A 10,253-nucleotide genomic window follows, 5' to 3' on the forward strand; every position below is an offset into this window, starting at 1 on the left:
GACCTAAAAACAGATGTAATAGTGCTGGGAGGAAAATAAATTTCAAGGAAGTTATTTCCCATTGCTTTACTTAATATATTTCTCTCTTTCCTACTGCCTCTCTCTATTCCACTTTCATTTACATTAGAAGAAACACTCCTCAGCATTTCCCAGGCTTCCCTTAACCTTCCTGTCTTGCTCACTTGGAGCCTGTAGAAGACAGAGCATCCCCTCAGTGACTGGAGACAGGCTCCGGGCAGTGCCCAACACACTACACCAACCTCTGGGGCTGAGATGGTGCCTTCCTAAAAGCAACAGTGCAGGGGCTAGTGGATTAGGAAAGGTGTGTCGACTGTTCAACGTGATCTCCAGCAAATAAAAAGCATTCAATACCCCGGCCAGTGTGGCTCAGTGGTTGAGCATTAACCTATGAACTAGTAGGTCACGGTTCGATTCCTGGTCAAGGCACATGCCCAGGTTGCAGGCTTGACCCCCAGTGTGGGGTGTGCAGGAGTCAGCTGATCATTGATTCTCTCTCATCATTAATGTTTCTATCTCTCTCTCCCTCTCCCTTCCTCTCTTTCTAAAATCAATAAAAACATTTTTTTGTTGTTATGTGTAGGGTATAATGTCACAGGAAGGTCAGAGCATATTGCCACCCGTGAGAAGTTAGCCCAAGTTACTGTTGGATGTGTTATACACAGAGGAGCCATTCTTCAGGCACTCTGCCCTCTCCTCACATCCCATAAACAACAACCTAAAGCCAAATACCACTTGACATAATTGTAATCACTCAAAACATACAAAAAAAATATGTAAACATATAAAAGAATTACTATAGCATATGCAATTTATTTCATATTCTGGCCATTATTTTTAGGTAACCCTTTTTGCCATAACAGAATCATTCAATTTCCCCCTCAGTCCACCTAATTTCAGCTATGGCATTACGGACAATTCCATGCATCTTGGATGCCTCTCGGTACTGCTTTCTCCAAAGCCTCATGCAGGTGCAACCCAGAAATGCTGGGAAGACTATGCCCCAGTGAAACTTTCAACCTATGAAGGATGAAAGTCTATGGATAAATGGACCAACCTCCTTGTCTTCTCAGGTAATGTTGAAAAAGAGGAGGTTTTGCCCACAGGCTGGTAAAACACTTGCTTACTTTACCGGGACAATTCTCAGCAATAACCATCTATTAATACATACTTTATTGTTTTTCTTCCTTCCCTGTCTCTCTCTCCACTTTCCCATACTTCTGTTTTCTGTGTTCATCTCCAAAATAAATTGCCTGTTTCAAGTCCTTGTCTCAGGGTCAGCCTTAAGTGGTGGAGGGAGGTATGGTTGGACCCCATATGACATTATAATTCCTAAAATAGTCTTCCTGGAAGATTATCCCTAAAAATAGGCTTCAAGTCACTAATGACAATAGTGTCATTAATGACTATTGCAAACTAGATTTTATTTATTAGAAGGGGGTGCCCAAATTAAACATGTAAGCAAACTCCATATCGAATGAAACTGGCATGAAATTCCTTTCTTTGGGGATGTGCTATTAGTACACAGAACTGTGCCAGGCACCGAGATAAAGCAAGCATGTGTTTTTACCAGCCTGTGGGCAAAACCTCCTCTTTTTCTAACTCTTGGCCTTGAAGAGCCAGGATCCTAGAAACACAACGAGAGTGAAAGACTTGCCTCATTCAACAGTAACTGCCTCCTTTTAGTCTGAGTTTTTGACAGCCTAACAACTGAACAAGAATTACATCAGCGTTCCTGCTTAGCATGAGCTCTGCCACAGGACCAGTGACATGTAATGTGTGTGCTTGCTTTTCCTGACACAAAGCTGCAACACATTGTCAAAGCCTCACAAAGTCCTTCCATCTCAGTACAACTCTGGGCAACTTGTCTCTATCTTCATTCTGGGACAAGGACATTCACTGTAGTCTTCTTTCATTGTCTTTTAAATGTTATTCCCCTCTCCTAATTGCTTTTAATATAATAAGTTACTGAGGATGAATCCCAGATTCATCACACAATATGTGACCTTGCTTCATCAAACCTCAACATTTTGTTCCATAAAATACAGGGAGCAAGAACATATTGTAGATTATATGAAAATTGCAAAGACCCCTGAAATGGGTTTAGTGAATTCCCCGGCACAAAAGCATCTCTAAATTTTAAATGTTATTATTAAAATTAGATCCAATTATAATAACTGCACAATGAAAAAACACAGTCCGTTTTGCACTTAGAATCTGGAACACTCAAAAATACATAGAAGGTCTTCTCAATCTGACCTTTTCATTTGTATGCAATTTAACCTTCATTAAAATTGAACTATTATGTGTAAAGACATGAATTTCTCAAAAGAAAATTATCAAAATACCCGTCTAGGGGAATCTCACAATATATAAGGGAAATCAGATACATGTATAGACTTGATCATGCACGAAGCAGTTATTAAATGCCAGCTTTGCACTAGAACTGCACTAGAGGACAGAGGCACAAGGCTCTGTGTCCTTCCAGGGAAGCAGCCATCCAGTGAACCAATAGCCCTATATCGCTATGACATACATTATGTTCAAGGTAGCATGAGAAGACCTTAAAAGGAATAACCAGATCTATGAGGGGGGATTGGAAGTAGGGACAGATTAAGTCAAATTCACAGTTGCAACTGTTAAGCTGGTATGTGAAGGGTAAACAGGAATTAGCAAGTTGATCCATGGGAAGTGAAGATTCCAGGACACAGCACACACAAAAGCAAGGACGTATGGAAGAGCACAATGTGCTCAGGGACCCCCAAGTAGGCAGATTAGATTGGACCCAGGAGAGATGGGGGAGAGTGAGGAGGAAAGAGGAAGGAAAACAATTCTCATGAATTGGAGGCTGTTACTTATTTTGAAGTTAGCATAATGGGATGATAAGCAAATGTGTATGAAATACTCATGCCACACAAGGAAAGATCACTTGTCCATTTTTACATAACTAATTGGTAGCAAAACTAAAACTAGAAGGTGAGCCTCCCAACTCCGAAAGTGGTGTTCTATCCTCCAGACCAATGGTTCGGAGAGAGGGGTCCCAGGACCATCAGATGAAGTATTACATGGGAAAGTGTTAGAAATGTACATTCTCAAATGTACACCCCAAACCTGAATCAGAAATGCTGAGGATGGGGCCCAGAATTTTGTGTTTTAAGAAGCCCTCAAAATGACTCATACTAAAATTTGAAAACCGCTACTCTTTTATTTTTTTCCATCACCATTTATCCCCTCTATGCCCTCTTTTACCTCCATCCATTCCCCTCCACCCCCACAATCACCACACTGTTGTCCATGTCCATGAATTCTCTCTCACTTTTTTCTTTTTTGCTCAATCCCTCCACCACCACCCCCAAGCCTCTCCCCCGGCTATCTGCCTGCTCTCTATGAGTCTGTCTCTATTTTGCTTGGGAGTTCAATTTGTTCATTAGATTCCACATATGAGTGAAATCATACAGTACTTGTCTTCCTCTGACTGGCTTATGGCACTTAGCATAATGGAGAATCACTACTCTTAAAGCTGTGGTCTTCACCTTCCCAAGGAGATTTTCATGGAGGAGGAAACTAAAGGAAAAGCAGAGGGTGCAGTTTTAACCTTCGTTAGAATAGAATGCTTTTCCTTTAGTTTCCTGTTATCACATTCAGAAAACAGCCTTATGTTCACAACAAAATGTGATCAATCAAGCACTTGACAAAAACTGTATGAAAATGTTCTGTCTTGAAAAGTCCTTTGATGACCAATGTCTTAGAGGCCATAACAGGTTCAGGTTGCCAGAAAAGTCATTTACCCCCAGATAACAATTAGGTGCCAGCTACATGGAAACCCAAGGGCAGATATCTACCAGTGTACCTGATAGAAGAAGTTAGAAAGGGGAGGGGGGGGGAATTATAAGAAATAGAAGGAGATGAATCACCCTATTTTTCCTAGAGTTTACTAAATGTATTTTTTTTATTTTTAAATATATTTTATTGACTTTTTACAGAGAGGAAGGGAGAGGGATAGAGAGTTAGAAACATCGATGAGAGAGAAACATCGATCAGCTGCCTCCTGCACACCTCCCACTGGGGATGTGCCTGCAATCAAGGTACATGCCCTTGACTGGAATCGAACCTGGGGCTTTTCAGTCCGCAGGCCGACGCTCTATCCACTGAGCCAAACCAGCCAGGGCTAAATGTATTCTTAAAGAACTTCAGTAAGCCCATTCTCAGCACCACAACATTTTAGCGTTTAGGCCCTAAAGATAAACTTTAGCCTTTACCTTTAGGGAATGTGAATAAAAAGTCTGTTGAGCCCTAGCCGGTTTGGCTCAGTGGGTAGAGCCTCAGCCTGTCGACTGAAGGGTCCCGGGTCCCATTCCGGTCAAGGGCACATACCCGGGTTGTGGGCTTGATCCCCAGTGTAGGGCGTGCAGGAGGCAGCCGATCAATGATTCTCTCCCATCCTTGATGTCTCTGTCTCTCTCTCCCTCTCTTTTCCTCTCTGAAATCAATAAAAAATAATTTTTTAAAAAGTCTGTTGAGCTTTTTCAGTATTATTCACCTCCATGCTCTCAAAACCTGATTTAATTTCTTGCATGTAAAATGCATTTAATAAAATACTATTAACTGAATGAGCAACCTAAGTAATGCAAAGAACAAACTAATGTTTTGAATATATGTCTGCAGACTAATGAAAATGTTTAAAGTTGGCTGAAAACAAAAGTTAGAGCCTATTTTATATGACTGAACATATAATATTGGAAGAAGTGCAGTCTGAACACTATGCTTATAAGATTGATTTTTCTGAAATTAGAACCACTCTGCATTCAATCAGCCTGCCTCTCTATTGCTGACATCAACCATTGAAGATATGAAGAAAAATCTCATTTGTGCCAGTGGCTGGCAAACTAACACAAGTTAATTTGTCAATTAAACTATCAGTGTAATAAAGAATCTTACAAACTAACATTAGCAGGTTAAGATGGGCAAGCTGTATAATTCATAAAGAGAAACTCAAGTCCACAACAGGAATTCAGATGTAACTTAAATAAAGATGAACACTAGCAAAGCTAAAGTAAAGACAGGGCATGAGTGACCTCTAGTGTTGCTGGGGAGAATATAAGGTAAGAAGTATGAGAAATAGGAAATAGCCAAGTACAGAATTCTAAACATATGTCCATATAAATAATAAGATAGATAGATAGATAGATAGATAGATAGATAGATAGATAGATAGATAGATAGATGATATATATCACTTCACTGCAAGGTAATTATCCTTTTCCTCAGTTTAAAATTCACCTAAGAAACACATGTAGGATTTCATATTTCAGTCTTTATCAGTAAAATACTGACTTCGATCTACTGATTTAGTATTAAAAGTCTTTACTCATATATATGCAAAAGTTTTAGATCTTAGCCTCTGTTCAAATACCTTTGTGGGGGAGAGGTAGTACTTTGTTTTGCATGTTAAATAAGAGTAGGTTTCCCAAATGACATTGGAGAAAGGTCAAGGGAATGCAGAGAAGCAATAAAGTCATCCCCATTTCAGTAGTGTTGGGAGAGTGTGCTTACATTCAGCTGCTTCACCTTCTAATGTACGCATTGATTTTTCTAAAAGTGCGGCTCTGATCACCTTCAGTCAAGGTTCTTCAACAGCCCCCGACTGCCTACCAAATGAAGAACAAATCTTTAGGTGGCTCACTCAAGGTTTTTCACAATGCGACCACCCAACCTTCATTTCCTGTGAAGAAGGTGTTGCCAGATATCACAACACCTGTATTCTTTCTGGGCATGCAGACTTCCCACTTACTGGTGTCTTTTTTAACTGCTGGTATTTTGCAAACTTTTGTGTAAAGATAGCCCCAAATCTGAGAAGGGCTTGTAGCTTCTTTTTAATAAACCCTTATTTCAACTCCTATTTCACCACTTGCTAAACGTGTAATTTGGGGGAAATTACTTAGCCTAACTTAACTCAGTTTGTACATCACTAATATAAGGATAATGCATATCATGAATATGTTACTACAGCTGCCTCTGCATGACAGAAAGCAAAGAAAGGCAGAAAGGAACCAAGGTCAAATACTAGCACCGCCATTGATTAGCTTTGGGATTCTGGGTAAATCAGTTAGCTCTCTTAGTTCTCATTTCCTCACTTGTCAAACAGGTACAATAATAACCAACTTCATAATATTATTGTGAGGATTAAAATCAGATGACACAACAGAGTGGTGAAGGCCGGGGAGGGGCAGGTACAGGGTGGAGGAGGTCAATGGGGAAACAAAAACAAAACAAAGGGGACATCTTTAATACTTTCAACAATAAAGAAAAAAATGCTTCAAAAAATCAGATGGCATATCAAAAGCACCCAGATAGCATAGGCACTCAATAAATGTTTAACCTTGCACCCTCTATCCACCTCTTTCATTTGGGATAGGAGCATGGATTGTGGGTGATGCCTTTAAGCTCTCTGGGGCCTGTGATTATCCTGTTCCCCCTTTAACTACTGCATATATAGTCAGCCAAGGATTCGAGAAGATCTTAACAGTACAATATGGCATGATGATTATGGGCCATCTGATAATCATAACTTACAGGATGGTCCAGTCAGCCTTCTAAAGTCAACATCATGCAATCAGTACTTTAGGTCATTGTCTTGATCTAAACGAGGCTCAGAGTGAAAAGTTACAACAATGTTTTAATATCTGATTCCAGTTACATGGGGTCTCTGAGTAGTCAAACGCATAAAAACGGGAAGCGGAGTGGGGGCGGCCAGGGGCTCGGGGAGAGCTGTTGTTTCACGGGCACGGAGTTGCAACACTGCAAGTTGAAAAAGTTCTGGTCATTGGTTGTGCAACAATGTGAATATACTTGACACTAAAGAAGTGTTCACTTAAAAATGGTTAAGTTGGTAAAATTTTATGTTATGTGTATTTTACAATTAAATTTTTAATTTTAAAAAGCTTTTATGAGATGAAATTCATTACCCCTTAAAGGTAACTTCTTTTGGCATCTCCATAGCAGGCAGGCCACATAACACACACACACACACACACACACACACACACACACGTGAGCTCATGCACATGGGGGTGCATACACACACATACAAATACACACATATAAAAATACACACACACACACACAAATAAGAAGGGTGATCTTGGTCTCATAACACATGATTTTAATAATTGGCCCCACACCACCATCAAAAATCCTGTATTATTTTGATTCCATGTTTAAGAATAAGAAAAAAGTACATTTTCTTCACCCCTCTGAACACTACCTACCATGGAATAAGAGGAACTGATTCTAACTCATTGAACTAGAAATAAAAGAACTCAAAGAATCAGCATTCCTCTTCCACCTGGAGCAACCTGGGTGGAAGCTGAGACAAGGCCCCCGTATAAATAATTTCAAACTCCTTCCAATTATTATCAGGCTTCTGTGTGATTATTAAAACAATTTCTCAACGAGAGTTAGCAGCGGGTCCTACCATCCCTTCAAACTGAGAAAAGCAAAGGAAGAAGTAAGTCCCAAAGCCAACGCCAGACGTGGGTCCCTTCCTGCCGAATACACTGGGAGAGTCAGTAAGAGTCCTCAATCTGCACTGCTGCTTTCTCGGGTTAGAAACTCCAGATCACTTTGTGTTTTATTAAATGTGTTGGGGTGGCACGGGTCAAGAGGATCATGTAGGTTGCAGGTGTAGACTTCTATGATACAAAGTCTTTATATTATACTCTGTGCCCACCAGCCAAAGTCAAATCTTCCCTCTTCCTTCCTATCTCTCTCAAAAAAAAAACACAAAAAAACAATTAAAAAAATAGGCCTCCAAGACAATGTGCCCTGTTTCCCACTTGAATGTTAGCACCCTTGTAAACCACTAACATATTAAACCACTGCAAATACTGCCACTGAAGTTTGAAAAGGACAAATCTAAACCACCTGTAAAAATTTACCGCAGTAATAAAAGAACAAGAGGCACCTCTATCAATCTTGTAGATGATCCACAAAAACCTGGCCATATTGTGTTTTGATATATACTAATTGGTTTGATCTACTTTTCCCAGGAGATAAATAATTCTTCAGATATTTTAGCCATTTTAAACGACCATACAGATCATAAGAAGTATCTGAGGCTTTAAATCACAAACCTCAGTAAAACACAACCTGAAATTCTGGTGTCGCTCATCCATTTAATAACCAAAAAGGTAATATTCGTGATTTTTCTGAACTGTTTGAAAGTAGAAATTGACTCCTGGCAAGGCAGGGAAGCCAATTTGCAATGAGCAGCTTTCATTTCCTGCTCTTAATTCAAATCTTCCTAAAATTGTTTGAAGTCCTGGCACAGGCAGTAGCATTCCAATGTAAGCCACACGGGGCTCTTTGGGGAGAGACATTTATATGCAAAGTACACTCTGGGTGTCAACCAAAATAGTCAGTGGACTTTGAGTCCTAAAACAGTACCTCTCTAATCGCCACGAAGAAGAGTGATGACAGGGGCACCAGACGATCAGAACTGAAGGTGAGGATCCTCCGGGCTCTCTGATCTGGGCTTGCTGTGTCTTTTCTGTACACAGGGAGACGTGATGTTTTTCACTCATTCAGACCCGCAGCCTGGAAGGCAGGAGGTCTAACTAGGTTTGTACAACTAGGAGCCCTCAGAATACGGGTGGGAATTAAGGTCTTGGAACTGAATGACATCATCTAGGCTAAAGAAAGAAAGGAAAATGTGTGAGGTCTGAAACCTAGTCTGATCCAACACAGAGGGCGAGCTGAGGGAATGAGAAGCAGCAGGCTATGATGTAGGAGGAGAAACAGGAGCGTGGGGTGTCTTCGAATTATTGGGGGCGCAGGGAGAGGGAATGTTTCAACAAGGCAGGAAAAATCAAACATTCCAAAGCTTCTCAGAGGCCAAATGAGCTTTCGGACGTGACTGACAATCATCAAGACAAAGGCATGGGTAACCATGACAAGTATGGTTTCAGGGATTGGGGAGAGCACACAAATGGATTGAGGAGGACATGTAGTGAATATAAAGTAAATAAAGAATACAGATAAGACTTTTGAGGAGTTTGCTATAAAGAAAAAAAGCACAGCCCTGGTTGGTTTGGCTCAAGGGATAGACCGTCAGACTGCGGACTAAAGGGTTCCAGGTTCAATTCCTGGTCAGGGTACATGCCCAGGTTGCAGGCTCGATCCCCAGTGGGGGGCGTGCAGGAGGCAGCCCATCAATGATTCTCTCTCATTATTGATGTTTCTCTCTCTCTCTCCCTCTCTTTTCTTCTCTGAAATCAATAAAAATATTTTTTTTAAAAAAAGGAAAAGAAATGCACAAAGTTGAGAATCTCTGAAGTGGGCCTTTTTAAACATATGAGGCAATGTGTTTGTGCTGATGAGAATAATCTAGCAAAAAGAGAGGAACATTGATGATTCTGGAGAGAAAGGGGTGAATGCAAGCTTGAAGTTCTTAAGCACGTTACGGGTACAAGGTCCAGTTTACAAGGCGTGTGTGGAGGGGAAATCAGATGACGACATTCCCTCCCCTATGAAAGGGCGCTCAGAAGGGGCCGGCTGGTGGCAGGTTTGCCTGGGGAAGCTGCAGCACGTTTCTCTGGATGGCTTCAGTTGGCTTCGGTGAAATAAAAAGGGAGGTCAGAAGCTTAGAAGAAGAACGAGGGGTGTTGAGAACGTGAAGAGGAAAAGAGAGAGTTGACCATTCGGATAACCTGGTTTTCTACCCAGGTTATTAGTAATCTATTTTTGCCCACCCCTGTATTTTGGGGCAAAATACTTTTTAAAAATATGTAATCTTTAAAAATCAGTGTTAAGTCTGACTTAATCAAGACAAACGATGAGGAAATGTGGTTTTTTTCCAATTTAGTTCATTTTATGGAAAACTTACTTTATCCTTCCATGACAAATCCAGCTGTTTAAAAAAAAAACACAGCATGAATACCTAAAAACATTTAAGTGGCACAACCATGTATACAGTCACATGATTTTAGTTATTCGAGATAAACATTACCAAGACTGATTCTGTCACTCAGGGTGGGCTCTCATTAAGGGATTTGTAGAATAATAAAGATCATGATCAATAATAGGTGGAGAAGGCCTGGGGCAGGGGCAGGGTAGGCTGGAGGGGGTCAATGCGGGGAGGGGGGAGAAGGGGACATATGTAATTCTTTCAACAATAAAGATTTATTTTAAATTTTAAAAAAAAAAAGCCCTAACTGGTTTGGCTCAGTGGGTAGAGC

The sequence above is a fragment of the Cnephaeus nilssonii genome (assembly GCF_951640355.1).
Source record: "Cnephaeus nilssonii genome assembly, chromosome: 20".
Classification (NCBI taxonomy): Eukaryota; Metazoa; Chordata; class Mammalia; order Chiroptera; family Vespertilionidae; genus Cnephaeus; species Cnephaeus nilssonii.